Here is an 18,298-nt window from a genome sequence, read left to right on the forward strand (position 1 = left end):
GTACTCTGGTTTCTCTTCATAACGTACAAGTCTTTCGCCTTTTACTAAAGACTTCAGTGGAGAGCAGCACTAATGAGTTGTTTCTATTTTTGGCAGGCTTTACCTTTGCGGGTGAAGCCCTTTCTGTCTGTGCAAAAGAAATCTTGTTACTGTGCAGAGTGACTTCTCTGAGTAGAGTCGCCTTACTTGTTGCGACTGCTTTGTCCTTCTTAATTACCATGTCTAGAAAGATTTAAACAAAAAAAACAACGTTGTACTTTGCAGTAAAAGAAAGAGCAAATCTAAAGTTTCAGGAATCCGAGAATAAGCTTACTTTCACGAGTTCTTCACGATTTCGGATTTTGCAATAAAATGAATTCCTTCACTCAAACTAAATTAAAACTGCTAAACCGCTAATCTGTTACATGTAAGGCAGATGTCAAATTCACCGAAATAGGATCTAAGGGTATTCGGCCAATCGAGCTGTAGCAGCTTCGGTAAAAGAGTATAAGTTGAAGAGTTTGTGAATAAAGGTGTGCGCACACATAGTGAGCTGTAGGAAAATAGGCAGGGAGCAATGCCGGCTGGGGTATATGTTCTTGTATGTTGTCTGACTGTTTGATTTGAATGTGTTGTGTAAGTGTCCTGTTGAATGTTACATGTTTGGGCTTTGACACGCTTCACTGTGGTTGTTAACTGTGTGGTGTGTCCTGAAATGTTATATGTTTGGGCTGTGTGACATGCTTAATGCTTGTCAGTAGCTACCCACTTATTCATATATAGCAACTGACAACATAAGAAGTCCGGACATACTTTGATAGTAGTTGTAGAAGTATCCTTATTGATAATAGATAAACTAATTCATAGTGATAGAACAGTAGATGAACAGGTGCCTGCACATGTCTCACGAAAATAAAATGGGTGTATGATTGCTGACGGCAGAGCAATACTGCCAAACTTATGAGTTCTTGTGGCAAACTTGATTCAGTGTCTTGACGTGTATACGCTGTTTCGCTGACTTGATTGTCACAAGAAACAAAGTGTGTTTGATAAGATCCGACCATTTTATTACGGGAGGATCAGTATGTATGGATTCTGATGTGACTGATAAACCCATTCATATCTTAAGCATCATCTAATACGTGAGACAACGCCCTGACACACAATCAAAAAAAAAAAAGAGAGAGGGGTTTTGTGTCCCCACAGTCCATAATGTAGAAAAGAGAGAAAAAAGCCTTTCTGATTTGGTGTGTGTGCTCACAGTGCAGAGTGTAGAGAAAAGAGAGAAAAGAAAGCCGTTTTGGTGTCACAGGTGTTGTGACTTACACACACATATTTCTGAATTGAGAAAATAAATCATTTTAGAGGAAGCAGTAGAGTTTAGATCCCACATTTGTTGATAGGCATTCATTTATTTTTTCTTTTAATCAGTTTTAAAGTGAATACTAACTGAGAAATGAAAAAGGTTAAGAGTTTAGAAGGTTTATGATCAGCTGAGTCTCTAAACAGAACAGCAAAGGGCTTCATTGAACATTTAAAAAAGATTCAGATTGTTAGAATATCCAGAATTTATAGGAATGGTGGTGATTACTCTTATTTTCTAGAATGGAAATAACTGCACCATGTCTGTTTTATGAATTTAAGGGGCTAAAAAGTTTTGTTCTCGTTTTTCTATGATTAACCGAATGTATGTGAGAGTCCAAACAGACAGAAGGGTTACGGCCAAGCGCTGGACCTTCCAAAAAAGATGAGACAGGCTGGACCCGTGCCATACTAGTTAAGACCTGCCTGTGGATAACAGGTTCTTTAAACTCTCACACACACAAACTCACACACACGTTCGCACACATACACCCATACACACACACATTCTTGAGCTTGCTGCAAGATTAAACCTTTGCATTAACCGACTCCAGCAACTCTGAGTCTCATTGAGAGAATTTTCTCAACAATTGGGTACTCAAACCAGATCTCGACGTTTTTTCCGCCGTCCAGGGTCGGAGCTGAAACCGTGCACGGGGGAGTCCAGTACTCCTAATGAAAGACCCCCTGCTGAATTGCGGTAATTAGGGGCCAGTGTCCACTGAAAGGGGGAAAAAGTGACGAGATCGTACTTTTGAATCAATGGCCAGAAGCCATTGGCAGTGCAGGCATCAACAATTATGGTGTTATTTCACCCATTAACACTTAAGGTACCTCATGCAGTGGCTGTGATATGGTTACTTAACAAAATATCTTTACCAGACATCTCTCCTACATAACTGTTCTTCTTTCACAGCCACACCTTGTTGTCGAGAGATGTGCTACACTTAATCCATCCACACTGCTACCTACCCCACAGATGGAAATTCTCATGATTGCATGTCAGAAATAACCATCAATGTTTTACCCAGGCCAGACTTAACTGATATACGTTATGAAAATGCAGAAATAACTATATTTATTCGACAGGTCACGCAAAAAACCCTGATGGCACAAATGCTACAGGCTTTGCAGTACTAACAGAAACTGAAGTTTTCTTAAAACAACCACTACCAAAAAATTACTCTGTTCAAGCAGTCGAATTGGTAGCTTTAACTGAAGTTTGTAAATTAAATAACAAAAAGGTTGTTAACGTTTACACTGACAGTCAGTATGCCTTCTCAACTGTACATGTGTTAACACAGCATTGGAAATGCATCCTCCAACTAGCACAAGATGAACTCCATTTGAGAAAAGGTATGGAAGACCATTTGTACTCCCACAGTCAAAACACAGTCATCAACTGACATGATGAAGAAAAAAAGAAAAAGAGAAGAAACCTTAGCAGAATACAAATATTAACAAGTAGAGAGATCTCTTCTGTTTAGTCTGTTCCAGGTGAACCGGTGAAGGAATATCTGAAGACAGTAAAACCCGGGGACTGGATCATCATCTAAGTGATAAAGAAAAAGAACTGGTCCAGTCCAAGGGGGGAAGGTCCATTTCAGGTACTACTTACATCACCCACAGCAGCTGAAGGACTTCTTGGATTCACTTATCACATTGTACTACGACCTTCAGAAGTAGGGAAAGATTAGTTACCCACCACTGTTTTCTGAGGCAAAAGTCTGACTACAAAGGGGAATTCTCTCTACAGGAGGGAGTTCATCTCAACCTCAGTGAAGAAAACAACGGCTAACATGAGAACATAGGGTGTGACTAAAATAAGACAGGGAAAATGGATGGACAAAGGCCGTGGCATCCATTCAGATTACCAGGATTTTGTGGGTTAAGAGGAACCAGCTGTGTATTATTAATCATTACTCTTATTATAGTATTCCCAATTTTATGGTATGAAGCATGGATTAGCAGAAATAAAGATGATGCAGGACAGAGTACCACCACTGTCCCCTTGACATAGAAAGTGCCACACTAGTAATAACATTTATTTAAACTTGGAGATAAATGGAGAAAATAATCTCATATGCAATAGCTGAGACAGAAAAAACAGAAAACTTTTGAAGACATGATTAAAAGAACATTTAGAACATACAATAAGCTTAAAAGGAGTGACAAATCTGCGACTGCGGAGCATAGAAGTCTAATTAAAAACAGGAGCAGTAGGACAGACTTTTGGGAAATCTGAGTAAGCTCTGGGAATCAAATTTAGATAATGATCAGACTTGGCCTTTCTTATTTCTGCTGTACATTTATTTCTAAGCTTCCTAAAAGCAAGGCAATGACCCGGGGCCCTCATATGCCCAGCTAGCATCCAAGGTTTATTTGGAGGTGGTTCAGCTGCAAGTTGTGAATTTCTGACTAAAGTTTGTAAAAAGCGGGTAAGACAAGTTGCGAATGCCTGACAATGTATGATCAAAAGAGGGAGAGGAGGTTTTCGGCTGAAAGAAGGTCTGAATATCTAATTTGTAAAAACCGGGGAAGAAAAGGCTCGAAAGCCCGACTATACACCATCAACAGCTGGAGCGGAGGTGTTCAGCTACAAGAAGGTGTGAATGTCCGACCATAGTTGGTAAAAAGCGGATAAGAAAAGGTGAAAATAACCGGCTGTACACAATCAATAGCGGGAACGGAGTTGTTCGGCTACTAAAAGGTGTGAAAGTCCGACCCTGGTTTGTAAAAAGTGGTTAAGACAAGGTGTGAATGCCCGACAATGTATGATCAAAAGAGGAAGCGGAGGTTTTCGGCTGCAAGAAGGTCTGAATGTCCAACCATAATTTGTAAACACTGGGGAAGAAAAGGCTCGAAAGCCCGACTATACACCATCAAAAGCGGGAGCGGAGGTGTTCAGCTGCAAGAAGGTTTGAATGTCCATCAATAATTGCTAGAAAACATGAAAGAAAATTTTCGAATATCAAACCGCACATGATCATAAGCGGGAGAGGAGGTGTTCAGCTGCAAGAAGGTGTGAATGTCCACCCATAATTACTGAAAAATGGGTAAGAAAAGGTGTGAATGCCCAACCATACATCATCAAAAGGAGGAGTGAATGTGTTCGGCTACAAGAAGGTTTGAACGTCCGACCAAAGTTTGTAAAAAGCAGTTAAGAAAAGTTTCGAATATCCAACCAAACATAATCAAAAGCGGGAGCAAAGCTGTTTGACTGCAAGTAGGTGTGAATGTCAGTTCATAATTTGCAAAAAGCTGATGAGAAAGGGGGAGAATGCCCGACTATACACCATCAAATGCAGGAGCGGAGATGTTCGGCTGTGAGTAGGTGTGAATCTCCAACCATAATTGCTGAAAAATGTGTTAGAAAAGGTAAGAATGCCGGTCCATACATCATCAAAAGCGGGAGAGGTGGTGTTCGGCTGCAAGTAGGTGTGAATGTCCAGCCATAATTACTCACAAACGGGTAAGAAAAGGTAGTATTGCCAGACCATACATGATCAAAACAGGGAGCGGAGGTGGTTCAGCTGCAAGAAGGTGTGAATGTCCGACTAAAGTTTATAAATAGCGGGTAAGACAAGATGCGAATGCCCGACAATGTATGATCAAAAGAGGGAGCGGAGGTTTTCGGCTGCAAGGTCTGAATGTCCAACCATAGTTTGTAAAAACCGGGGAAGAAAAGGCTCGAAAGCCCGACTATACACCATCAAAAGCGGGAGCGGAGGTGTTCCACTGCAAGAAGGTCTGCATGTCCACCAATAATTACTGAAAAATGGGTAAGAAAAGGTGCGAATGCCCAACCATACATCATCAAAAGGAGCAGTGGATGTGTTCCGCTATAAGAAGGTTTGAATGTCCGACCATAGTTTGTAAAAGTCGGGTAAGAAAAGTTCGAATGCCCGAACATACACCATCAAATGCAGGAGCGGAGATGTTCGGCTGTGAGTAGGTGTGAATCTCCAACCATAATTGCTGAAAAATGTGTTAGAAAAGGTAAGAATTCCAGACCATACATGATCAAAACAGGGAGCGGAGGTGCTTCAGCTGCAAGAAGGTGTGAATGTCCGACTAAAGCTTGTAAAAAGCGGGTAAGAAAAGGTTCGAATATCCAACCAAACATAATCAAAAGCGGGAGCAGAGCTGTTCGACTGCAAGTAGGTGTGAATGTCAGATCATAATTTGCAAAAAGCTGATGAGAAAGGGTGAGAATTCCCGACTATACACCATCAAAAGCGGGAAAAGTTGTGTTCGGCTGCAAGTAGGTGTGAAGTTCCAGCCATAATTACTCACAAACGGGTAAGGAAAGGCGGTATTGCCAGACAATACATGATCAAAACAGGGAGCGGAGGTTGTTCAGCTGCAAGGTGTGAATTTCTGACTAAAGTTTGTAAAAAGCGGGTAAGAGAAGGTGCGAATGCCCGACAATGTATGATCAAAAGAGGGAGCGGTTTTCGGCTGCAAGGTCTGAATGTCAAACCATAATTTGTAAAAACCGGGGAAGAAAAGGCTCGAAAGCCCAACTATACACCATCAAAAGCGGGAGCGGAGGTGTTCAGCTGCAAGAAGGTCTGAATGTCCACCAATAACTACTGAAAAATGGTTAAGAAAAGGTGCGAATGCCCAACCATATATCATCAAAAGCAGGAGTGGATGTGTTCGGCTCCAAGGTTTGAATGTCCGACCATAGTTTGTAAAAGGTGGGTTAGAAAAGGTTCAAATGCCCGAACATATACCATCAAAAGAGGGAGCGGAGGTGTTCGGCTGTGAGTAGGTGTGAATCTCAGACCATAATTGCTGAAAAATGTGTTAGAAAAGGTAAGAATGCCAGACCATACATGATCAAAAGAGGGAGCAGAGGTGTTCCGCTGTAAGAAGGTGTGAATGTCCAACCATAGTTGGTAAAAAGCGGGTAAGAAAAGGTGAAAATACCCGACTGTACACAAACAAAAGAGGGAGCGGAGATTTTCAGCTACAAGAAGGTTTGAAAGTCCGACCATGGTTTGTAAAAAGCGGGTAAGAAAAGGTTCGTATGCCCGAATATACACCATCAAAAGCGGAAGCGGAGGTGTTCGGCTTCAAGAATACGTGAACGTCCGACCAAAGTTTGTAAAAAGCAGTTAAAAAGGTTCGAATATCCAACCAAACATAATCAAAAGCGGGAGCAGAGCTGTTCGACTGCAAATAGGTGTGAATGTCAGATCATAATTTGCAAAAAGCTGATGAGAAAGGGTGAGAATGCCCGACTATACACCATCAAATGCGGTAGCGGAGTTTTTCGGCTGTGAGTAGCTGTGAATCTCCGACCATAATTGCTGAACAATGTGTTAGAAAAGGTAAGAATGCCGGTCCATACATCATCAAAAGCAGGACAGGTGGTGTTCGGCTGCAAGTAGGTGTGAATGTCCAGCCATAATTACTCACAAACGGGTAAGAAAAGGTAGTATTGCCAGACCATACATGATCAAAACAGGGAGCGGAGGTGGTTCAGCTGCAAGAAGGTGTGAATGTCCGACTAAAGTTTGTAAAAAGCAGGTAAGACAAGGTGCAAATGCCCGACAATGTATGATCAAAAGAGGGAGCGGAGGTGTTCGGGTGCAAGAAGGTCTGAATGTCCGACCATAATTTGTAAAAACCGTGAAGAAAAGGCTCAAAAGCCCAACCATACACCATCAAAAGCGGGAGCGGAGGGGTTCAGCTGCAAGAAGGTCTGAATGTCCACCAATAACTACTGAAAAATGGTTAAGAAAAGGTGCGAATGCCCAACCATACATCATCAAAAGCAGGAGTGGATGTGTTCGGCTCCAAGGTTTGAATGTACGACCATAGTTTGTAAAAGGTGGGTAAGAAAAGGTTCAAATGCCCGAACATATACCATCAAAAGAGGGAGCGGAGGTGTTCCGCTGTAAGAAGGTGTGAATGTCCGACCATAGTTGGTAAAAAGCGGGTAAGAAAAGGTTAAAATACCCGACTGTACACAAACAAAAGAGGGAGCAGAGATTTTCAGCTACAAGAAGGTTTGAAAGTCCGACCATGGTTTGTAAAAAGCGGGTAAGAAAAGGTTCGTATGCCCGAATATACACCATCAAAAGCGGAAGCGGATGTGTTCGGCTTCAAGAATACGTGAACGTCCGACCAAAGTTTGTAAAAAGCAGTTAAAAAGGTTAGAATATCCAACCAAACATAATCAAAAGCGGGAGCAGAGCTGTTCGACTGCAAATAGGTGTGAATATCAGATCATAATTTGCAAAAAGCTGATCAGAAAGGGTGAGAATGCCCGACTATACACCATCAAAAGCGGGAGCGGTTGTTCGGCTGTGAGTAGGTGTGAATCTCCAACCATGATTGCTGAAAAATGTGTTAGAAAAGGTAAGAATGCCAGTTCATACATCATCAAAAGCGGGAGAGGTGGTGTTCGGCTGCAAGTAGGTGTGAATGTCCAGCCATAATTACTCACAAATGGGTAAGAAAAGGTAGTGTTGCCAGACCATACATGATCAAAACAGGGAGCGGAGGTGGTTCAGCTGCAAGAAGGTGTGAATGTCCGACTAAAGTTTATAAATAGCGGGTAAGACAAGGTGCGAATTCCCTACAATGTATGATCAAAAGAGGGAGCGGAGGTTTTCGGCTGCAAGAAGGTCTGAATGTCCACCCATAATTCCTGAAAAATGGGTAAAAAAAGGGTGCGAATGCCCAACCATACATCATCAAAAGCAGGAGTGGATGTGTTCGGCTACAAGAAGATTTGAATGTCCATCAATAATTGCTTTAAAACATGAAAGAAAATTTTCGAATATCAAACCGCACATGATCATAAGCGGGAGAGGAGGTGTTCAGCTGCAAGAAGGTGGGAATGTCCACTCATAATTACTGAAAAATGGGTAAGAAAAGTTCAGAATGCCCAACCATACATCATCAAAAGAGCGAGCAGAGGTGATCCGCTGTAAGAAAGTGTGAATGTCCGACCATAGTTGGTAAAAAGCGGGTAAGAAAAGGTTAAAATACCAGATTGTACACAATCAATAGCGGGAGCGGAGTTGTTCGGCTAGAAGAAGGTGTGAAAGTCCGACCATGGTTTGTAAAAAGCGGGTAAGAAAAGGTTCGAATGCCCGAATATATATACCATCAAAAGTGGAAGCGAAGGTGTTCGGCTGCAAGAAGGTGTGAACGTCCGACCAAAGTTTGTAAAAAGCAGTTAAGAAAAGATTCAAATATTCAACCAAACATAATCAAAAGCGGGAGCAGAGCTGTTCGATTGCAAGTAGGTGTGAATGTCAGATCATAATTTGCAAAAAGCTGATGAGAAAGGGTGAGAATGCCCGACTATACATCATCAAAGGCGGGAGAGATGGTGTACGGCTGCAAGTAGGTGCGAACGTCCAGCCATAATTACTCACAAACGGGTAAGAAAAGGTAGTATTGCCAGACCATACATGATCAAAACAGGGAGCAGAGGTGGTTCAGCTGCAAGATGTGAATGTCTGACTAAAGTTTGTAAAAAGCGGGTATGACAAGGTGCAAATGCCCGACAATGTATGATCAAAAGAGGGAGCGGAGGTGTTCGGGTGCAAGAAGGTCTGAATGTCCGACCATAATTTGTAAAAACCGTGAAGAAAAGGCTCGAAAGCCCAACCATACACCATCAAAAGCGGGAGCGGAGGGGTTCAGCTGCAAGAAGGTCTGAATGTCCACCAATAACTACTGAAAAATGGTTAAGAAAAGGTGCGAATGCCCAACCATACATCATCAAAACCAGGAGTGGATGTGTTCGGCTCCAAGGTTTGAATGTCCGACCATAGTTTGTAAAAGGTGGGTAAGAAAAGGTTCAAATGCCCGAACATATACCATCAAAAGAGGGAGCGGAGGTGTTCCGCTGTAAGAAGGTGTGAATGTCCGACCATAGTTGGTAAAAAGCGGGTAAGAAAAGGTTAAAATACCCGACTGTACACAAACAAAAGAGGGAGCAGAGATTTTCAGCTACAAGAAGGTTTGAAAGTCCGACCATGGTTTGTAAAAAGCGGGTAAGAAAAGGTTCGTATGCCCGAATATATACCATCAAAAGCGGAAGCGGAGGTGTTCGGCTTCAAGAATACGTGAACGTCCGACCAAAGTTTGTAAAAAGCAGTTAAAAAGGTTCGAATATCCAACCAAACATAATCAAAAGCGGGAGCAGAGCTGTTCGACTGCAAATAGGTGTGAATATCAGATCATAATTTGCAAAAAGCTGATCAGAAAGGGTGAGAATGCCCGACTATACACCATCAAAAGCGGGAGCGGTTGTTCGGCTGTGAGTAGGTGTGACTCTCCAACCATAATTACTCACAAATGGGTAAGAAAAGGTAGTATTGCCAGACCATACATGATCAAAACAGTTAGGAAGGTGTGAATAACCGACTAATGTTTGTAAAAAGCGGCTAAGACAAGGTGCGAATACCCGACAATGTATGATCAAAAGAGGGAGCGGAGGTTTTCGGCTGTAAGAAGATCTGAATGTCCACCCATAATTCCTGAAAAATGGTTAAAAAATGGGTGCGAATGCCCCACCATACATCATCAAAAGCAGGAGTGGATCGGCTGCAAGAAGGTGTGAATGTCTGACTATATTTGGTGAAAAGCAGGTGAAGCAAGGTCTGAATGCCCAACCTTACATCATCAAAAGCGAGATCAGAGGTGTTTGGCTGCAAGAAGGCCATTGTTTGCCAAAAGCGGGTAAGGTGCGAATGACCGACTAAATATCAACAAAAGTGGGGGGGGAGGTCTTCGGATGCAAGTGGGTGTGAATATCCCATCATACAAGTATGGTGGAGAGGAAGCTGTGAATGGCCGACCATAGTTTGCAAAAAGCGGGTGAGAAAAGGTGTGAATGTGAAAGGGAGTTCTGCATGATTTGCGATTTTGCTATTAAATAAATTCTTTCACTCAAACCGAGTGAAAACTGCTTTTACCTTCATCTTTATCAATCGACTTCAACAAAGAACAACGTTGGGTTTTCCAGTAGAAGAAGTTGAAATCGATCTAGACATTGATAAATATGAAGAACAAAGCAGTTTCCACTTGGTTTGAGTGAAGGAATGAATTTTATAGCAAAATCCGAAATCATGCCTAACTCCTCAAAAGGAACGTATTGCTCAACCAAAGGGATGCTTCTTTCTCATTCAGGAACTTTATGCTTGATACATTTTTAGACATTGATAACTATGAAGGACAAAGCTATTTTAACTTGGTTTGAGCAAAGCAATTCATTTTATAGGAAAATCCGAAATCGTGCAGAACTCATGAAAATAAGCTTTTTCTCGGATTCCTGATCCTCCAGTGTTGCTCTTTCCTATACAGCAAAATACAACCTTGTTCTTTGTTGAAATCGATCTAGATATTGATAAATATGAAGGACAAAGCAGTTTTAACTTGGTTTGAGTGAAGGAATTCATTTTATAGCAAAATCCCAAATCATGCAGAACGTATGAAAATAAGCTTATTCTCGGATTCCTGATCCTTCAGTGTTGCTCTTTCTTCTACTGCAAAATACAATTTTCTTTGTTGAAGTCGATCTAGACATTGATAAATATGAAGGACAAAGCAGTTTAAACTTGGTTAGAGTGAAGGCATTCATTTTATACATAAAATCCCAAATCATGCAGAACGTATGAAAATAAGCTTATTCTCGGATTCCTGATCCTTCATTGTTGCTCATTCTTCTACTGCAAAATCCAATGTTGTTCTTTGTTGAAGTCGATCTAGACATTGATAAATATGAAGGACATAGCAGTTTTAACATAGTTTGAGTGAAGGAATTCATTTTATATATAAAATCCCAAATATAGCAGAACGTATGAAAAGAAGCTTATTCTCGGATTCCTAAAACTTTTGATTTGCTCTTTCTTTTACTGCAAAGTACAAAATTGTTTTTTTTGTTTAAAACTATCTAGACATTGATAAATATTAAGGTAAAAGCCGTTTTAACATAGTTTGAGTGAAGGAATTAATTTTATAGATAAAATCCCAAATCATGCAGAACTCCTCAGAAGGGGCGTATGGCTTAATCACAAGTGTGGTTCTTTTTCATTCTGGGTAATATGAGGAAGTTTATGCTTGAAATATATGTAGAATTGGGTACATATGAAGGACAAAGCAGTTTTAATTTAGTTTGAGTGAAGGAATTTAATTTATAGCAAAATCCGAATTCGTGCAGAACTCATGAAAGCAAGCTTATACTCGGATTCCTGAAACTTTAGATTTGCTCTTTCTTTTACTGCAAAGTACAACGTTGTTTTTTCTTGAAATCTATCTAGACATTGATAAATACCAGCCGAACATCTCTGCTGCCGCTTTTGATAATTTATGGTTGGGCATTCTTACCTTTTCTTACCCGCTTTTTACAAATTATGGTTGGACATTCAGACCTTCTTGCAGCCGAACACCTCCGCTGCCTCTTTTGATGGTGTATAGTCTGGCTTTCGAGCCTTTTCTTCCCCGGTTTTTACAAATTATGGTTGGACATTCAGACCTTCTTGCAGCCGAAAACCTCCGCTCCCTCTTTTGATCATACATTGTCGGGCATTCGCACCTTTTCTTACCCACTTTTTACAAACCATGGTCGGACTTTCACACCTTTTAGTAGCCGAACAACTCCGCTCCCGCTATTGATTGTGTACAGTCAGGTATTTTAACCTTTTCTTACCCGCTTTTTACCAATTATGGTCGGACATTCACACCTTCTTACAGCGGAACACCTCTGCTCCCTCTTTTGATGGTGTATGTTCAGGCATTCGAACCTTTTCTTACCCGCTTTTTACAAACTATGGTCGGACATTCAAACGTTCTTGTAGCCGAACACATCCACTCTTGCTTTTGATGATGTATGGTTGGGCATTCTCACCTTTTCTTACCCATTTTCCAGTAATTATGGGTGGACATTCGCACCTTCTTGCAGCTGAACCACCTCCGCTCCCTGTTTTGATCATGTATGGTCTGGCAATACTACCTTTTCTTACCCGTTTGTGAGTAATTATGGCTGGACATTCACACCTACTTGCAGCCGAACACCACCTCTCCGGCTTTTGATGATGTATGGACCGGCATTTTTACCTTTTCTAACATATTTTTCAGCAATTATGGTTGGAGATTCACACCTACTCACAGTCGAACATCTCCGCTCCCGCATTTGATGGTGTATAGTCGGGCATTCTCCCCCTTTCTCATCAGCTTTTTTTCACATTATGAACTGACATTCATACCTACTTGCAGTCGAACAGCTCTGCTCCCGCTTTTGATTATGTTTGGTTCGATATTCGAAACTTTTCTTAACTGTTTTTTACAAACTTTGGTCGGACGTTCACACCTTCTTGCAGCCGAACACCTCCGCTTCCGCTTTTCATGGTGTATATTCCGGCATACAAACCTTTTCTTACCTGCTTTTTACAAACCATGGTCGGACTTTCACACTTTTTTGCTAAACAACTCCGCTCCCTCTTTTGATTGTGTACAGTCGGGTATTTTCACCTTTTCTTACCCGCTTTTTACCAACTATGGTCGGACATTCACACCTTCTTACAGCAGAACACCTCCGCTCCCTCTTTTGATGGTGTATGTTCGGGCATTCGAACCTCTTCTTACCCGCCTTTTACAAACTATAGTTGGACATTCAAACCTTCTTATAGCGGAACACATCCACTGCTGCTTTTGATGATGTATGGTTGGGCATTCGCACCTTTTCTTACCCATTTTTCAGTCATTATTGGTGGACATGCAGACATTCTTGCAGCTGAACACCTCCGCTCCCGCTTTTGATGGTGTATAGTCGGGCTTTCGAGCCTTTTCTTCCCCGGTTTTTACAAATTATGGTTGGACATTCAGACCTTGCAGCCGAAAACCTCCGCTCCCTCTTTTGATCATACATTGTCGGGCATTCGCACCTTGTCATACCCGCTTTTTACAAACTTTAGTCAGACATTCACACCTTGCAGCTGAACCACCTCCGCTCCCTGTTTTGATCATGTATGGTCTGGCAATACTACCTTTTCTTACCCGTTTGTGAGTAATTATGGCTGGACGTTCACACCTACTTGCAGCCGAACACCACCTCTCCCGCTTTTGATGATGTATTGTTCGGCATTCTAGTCTTTTCTAACACATTTTTCAGCAATTATGGTGGGACATTCACACCTACTCACAGCCGAAAACTTCCGCTCCCACATTTGATGGTGTATAGTCGGGCATTCTCCCCCTTTCTCATCAGCTTTTTGCAAATTATGATCTGACATTCACACCTACTTGCAGTCGAACAGCTCTGCTCCCGCTTTTGATTATGTTTGGTTGGATATTCGAAACTTTTCTTCACTGCTTTTTACAAACTTTGGTTGGACGTTCACACCTTCTTGCAGCCGAACACCTTCGCTTCCACTTTTGATGGTATATATTCGGACTTTCGAACCTTTTCTTACCCGCTTTCTACAAACCATGGTCGGACTTTCACACCTTCTTGTAGCCGAACAACTCCGAACAAATGTAAGCTCTGTGGAGAATTAAATCACCTCTTCAGAGACTGCCCTAAATCTTTTGCCAAGAAATTAAAGACGGTAAAGTCTCAGTCAAGCCAACAAAGAGAAGGACCAGAGGTGGCAGTTGGTGAACAAAATGAAGAGGTTGACCCAATAAATTCAAACTTCCCGCCAAAAGCTTGGATTGGAAGTGAGGAACATAAAGGGGAGGGGCCTGTAGAGGCCTCACCACTCAGTGCTGAAGTCTGTGAGAATTCACAGGCAGAGGGTGGAGCTACGCTAAATGAGGAGGAAGAGCAGACAGGTGAGTGTAGTGAAGATACTCACCTCCCCGAAGGTCAACAGCCGAAGAGGACGGCATCTGAGTTGTCCTCCGATTCCCCAGTGGTATCAGAGAAGAGGGGAAGGGTTAGGTCCCTTTCAGACAGTTCTTCAGTGGAAGAACCTAGAGTCTTCCCCTCCGACTCACCAAATGAGGTCTCCTTTTTAACTTTAGCTCTGCAATCAACACCCAGGGACTCAAAGTTAAATGCAACATTGCGTCAGAGGCCAACACCGAGAGTCCGAAAAGGAAATATAGATCACCCTACTCACTTTTCACCTAAAGAAATTAAGGAAGAGCTAGTTTCCCAAGAAATAACCTGAGTGTGTAATTTGTTTTGATAACTTAGAAAAACGAAAATGACATACCTACTTTCCTTTATTCTTTTAATGGTTCTCACCTTCTCAACACTAAATGTGAGAAGTGTGAAATCAAAGACAAGAGCCCAGAGTATTTTATCCTTCTTAGTCTCCATAAAATCAGATGTGTTTTTAATACAAGAATGTGGACTACCTTTTTCAAAAAACCATAGACAATGGGAGGAAATGTGGCCCCATTTATCGATATGGAGTGGCTCAAATCAAAATAAAAATGATGGTGTGGCCATTCTAATTAAAAATCCGCATGTTCTGGTGAAAGGTAGCACAGTGGCGGACGGGCACTTTTAGCACACTTGAATGTTATGGGGCAAGACTTTAACCTCTTAAATATTTATGGTTTCAATGGAAAAAATTACAGGTATGACCTTTTAGAAGATATACAGCTTTACATGCTAGGGCAAGTACCTTTAGTTGTAGGAGGGGATTTTAACTGTATCTTGAGCAGGAAAGATAGAAAAAGAGCAGGGGGAGATTTTAAAGTGGATTTCTATTTGGACTTCGATTTTACTTCAGGGCATATGCAGGGATTTTAAGCTTACTGACTGTTTTAAAACCATGCATCCCAGAGAGGAGGGCTTCACCTGGTTTAGTCATGATGGCACCAGAGCCTCTCGCATTGATTATTTCTTTACTAGAGATTGCCCACCCACTGATGTTAGATTAACTCCTGTTTTCTTTTCAGACCACCTTATGCTCTCCTGCACCCTTTCCCCCCCTTCTGGTGTGACGGTAGGAAGTGGTCTGTGGAAACTCAACTGTTCCCTGTTGGAGGATGAAATCATAGTCAGTCAGTACAGGGAATGTTATAAAGAGTGGCAGACCTTTCAAGACCTCTACGAAACACATGCACAATCGTGGGAAATGGTGAAGGAAACGACCCAGACTTTTTTTAAACAGCAAGGTAAACGTAAAAAAAGGAAAGAGAATAGATGTATGATGGGACTACAGAAACGCTTACAGCGCTACTTTAAACTAAATCAGTGTGGCATAGACTTTAATGAAGAAATCAAACATGTCAAAAAGGAAATGTCAGTTTTAGCAGAAATAAAGAGTAAAGGAATTTTTGTAAGAAGCAGGGAGCAGGAAATTGAGGAAGGTGAAAAATGCACACGGTACTTTATTAAGAAAGTTATAAATAAAAAGGAGTGTATTCAAAATCTAAAAAGAGAAGATGGGTTTTTAACAAAATCCACACAAGAGATGATTGAAACTGTACATACCTTTTATAGTAACATGTACAAAGAGAAACCAGTGCACTTGGAAACATCGGCAGAAATTTTAAAATTCGTTGACAAAACCGTAAAAGAGCATGCACACTTGACACAGGATTTTACTGCTTTAGAGTTAGAAAAAATGCCTAACAGGTTTTAAGAGAAGTCGAGCTCTGGGTTTAGACGGGCTTCCTGCAGAATTCTATCTGACCTTTTGGGACCTTTTATCATCAGACATTTTAGATGTTTTTAAAGATTTTGAAAAACTCGACCGACTGCCTGACAGTTTTAGAGTGGGAATAGTGACTCTACTTTTTAAAAAAATGATAAGACTGACCTAAAGAATTGGAGGCCCATCACACTTTTAAACTTTGACTGTAAACTTTTTAGCAAGGTTTTAGCGACACGGATGTCCTCTGTTTTAGAGGAGGTAATTCACCCAGACCAGGCTTGTGCCATCTCAGGGAGACAACTCACCGACAGCCTCGTACTGATTCGAGACATCATTGATTACGCTAGAGACAGAAACACCCGGATTGTCATCTTAAATTTAGACTTTGAAAAAGCTTTTGATCGGGTCTCGCATCAATATCTCTTTCAGGTGTTGCAGCCATCGAGTAGTTCCTCCTTGGTCAGCCGAGGAGCAAGGGGGGGGGGGGGGAGCAAAGCTCACCATGGGGAAGGTGGCTATGCCAACTAGCCTGATGCCCTGCTCCCGCAGTGACGGATAATCGTACTCTGGTTTCTCTTCATAACGTACAAGTCTTTCGCCTTTTACTAAAGACTTCAGTGGAGAGCAGCACTAATGAGTTGTTTCTATTTTTGGCAGGCTTTACCTTTGCGGGTGAAGCCCTTTCTGTCTGTGCAAAAGAAATCTTGTTACTGTGCAGAGTGACTTCTCTGAGTAGAGTCGCCTTACTTGTTGCGACTGCTTTGTCCTTCTTAATTACCATGTCTAGAAAGATTTAAACAAAAAAAACAACGTTGTACTTTGCAGTAAAAGAAAGAGCAAATCTAAAGTTTCAGGAATCCGAGAATAAGCTTACTTTCACGAGTTCTTCACGATTTCGGATTTTGCAATAAAATGAATTCCTTCACTCAAACTAAATTAAAACTGCTAAACCGCTAATCTGTTACATGTAAGGCAGATTTCAAATTCACCGAAATAGGATCTAAGGGTATTCGGCCAATCGAGCTGTAGCAGCTTCGGTAAAAGAGTATAAGTTGAAGAGTTTGTGAATAAAGGTGTGCGCACACATAGTGAGCTGTAGGAAAATAGGCAGGGAGCAATGCCGGCTGGGGTATATGTTCTTGTATGTTGTCTGACTGTTTGATTTGAATGTGTTGTGTAAGTGTCCTGTTGAATGTTACATGTTTGGGCTTTGACACGCTTCACTGTGGTTGTTAACTGTGTGGTGTGTCCTGAAATGTTATATGTTTGGGCTGTGTGACATGCTTAATGCTTGTCAGTAGCTACCCACTTATTCATATATAGCAACTGACAACATAAGAAGTCCGGACATACTTTGATAGTAGTTGTAGAAGTATCCTTATTGATAATAGATAAACTAATTCATAGTGATAGAACAGTAGATGAACAGGTGCCTGCACATGTCTCACGAAAATAAAATGGGTGTATGATTGCTGACGGCAGAGCAATACTGCCAAACTTAACTTAACTTCAGTGTCTTGACGTGTATACGCTGTTTCGCTGACTTGATTGTCACAAGAAACAAAGTGTGTTTGATAAGATCCGACCATTTTATTACGGGAGGATCAGTATGTATGGATTCTGATGTGACTGATAAACCCATTCATATCTTAAGCATCATCTAATACGTGAGACAACGCCCTGACACACAATCAAAAAAAAAAAAGAGAGAGGGGTTTTGTGTCCCCACAGTCCATAATGTAGAAAAGAGAGAAAAAAGCCTTTCTGATTTGGTGTGTGTGCTCACAGTGCAGAGTGTAGAGAAAAGAGAGAAAAGAAAGCCGTTTTGGTGTCACAGGTGTTGTGACTTACACACACATATTTCTGAATTGAGAAAATAAATCATTTTAGAGGAAGCAGTAGAGTTTAGATCCCACATTTGTTGATAGGCATTCATTTATTTTTTCTTTTAATCAGTTTTAAAGTGAATACTAACTGAGAAATGAAAAAGGTTAAGAGTTTAGAAGGTTTATGATCAGCTGAGTCTCTAAACAGAACAGCAAAGGGCTTCATTGAACATTTAAAAAAGATTCAGATTGTTAGAATATCCAGAATTTATAGGAATGGTGGTGATTACTCTTATTTTCTAGGATTGAAATAACTGCACCATGTCTGTTTTATGAATTTAAGGGGCTAAAAAGTTTTGTTCTCGTTTTTCTATGATTAACCGAATGTATGTGAGAGTCCAAACAGACAGAAGGGTTACGGCCAAGCGCTGGACCTTCCAAAAAAGATGAGACAGGCTGGACCCGTGCCATACTAGTTAAGACCTGCCTGTGGATAACAGGTTCTTTAAACTCTCACACACACAAACTCACACACACGTTCGCACA

At 41.3% G+C, this 18,298-nt stretch overlaps 2 non-coding genes across 2 annotated transcripts; both read left to right on the forward strand.

Moving 5' to 3' along the window:
- Positions 1–114, forward strand: LOC140285067 (U5 spliceosomal RNA). The gene has a single exon (XR_011910268.1). It is a non-coding gene; the product is annotated as a U5 spliceosomal RNA (small nuclear RNA).
- Positions 115–16,487: 16,373 nt separating this feature from the next.
- On the forward strand, positions 16,488–16,601 carry LOC140285070 (U5 spliceosomal RNA). The gene has a single exon (XR_011910270.1). It is a non-coding gene; the product is annotated as a U5 spliceosomal RNA (small nuclear RNA).
- The last annotated feature ends 1,697 nt before the right edge of the window (positions 16,602–18,298 follow it).

The sequence above is a fragment of the Leuresthes tenuis genome, unplaced genomic scaffold (genome assembly GCF_036924035.1).
Source record: "Leuresthes tenuis unplaced genomic scaffold, fLeuTen1.0.hap1 SCAF_24, whole genome shotgun sequence".
NCBI classification, from domain to species: Eukaryota; Metazoa; Chordata; class Actinopteri; order Atheriniformes; family Atherinopsidae; genus Leuresthes; species Leuresthes tenuis.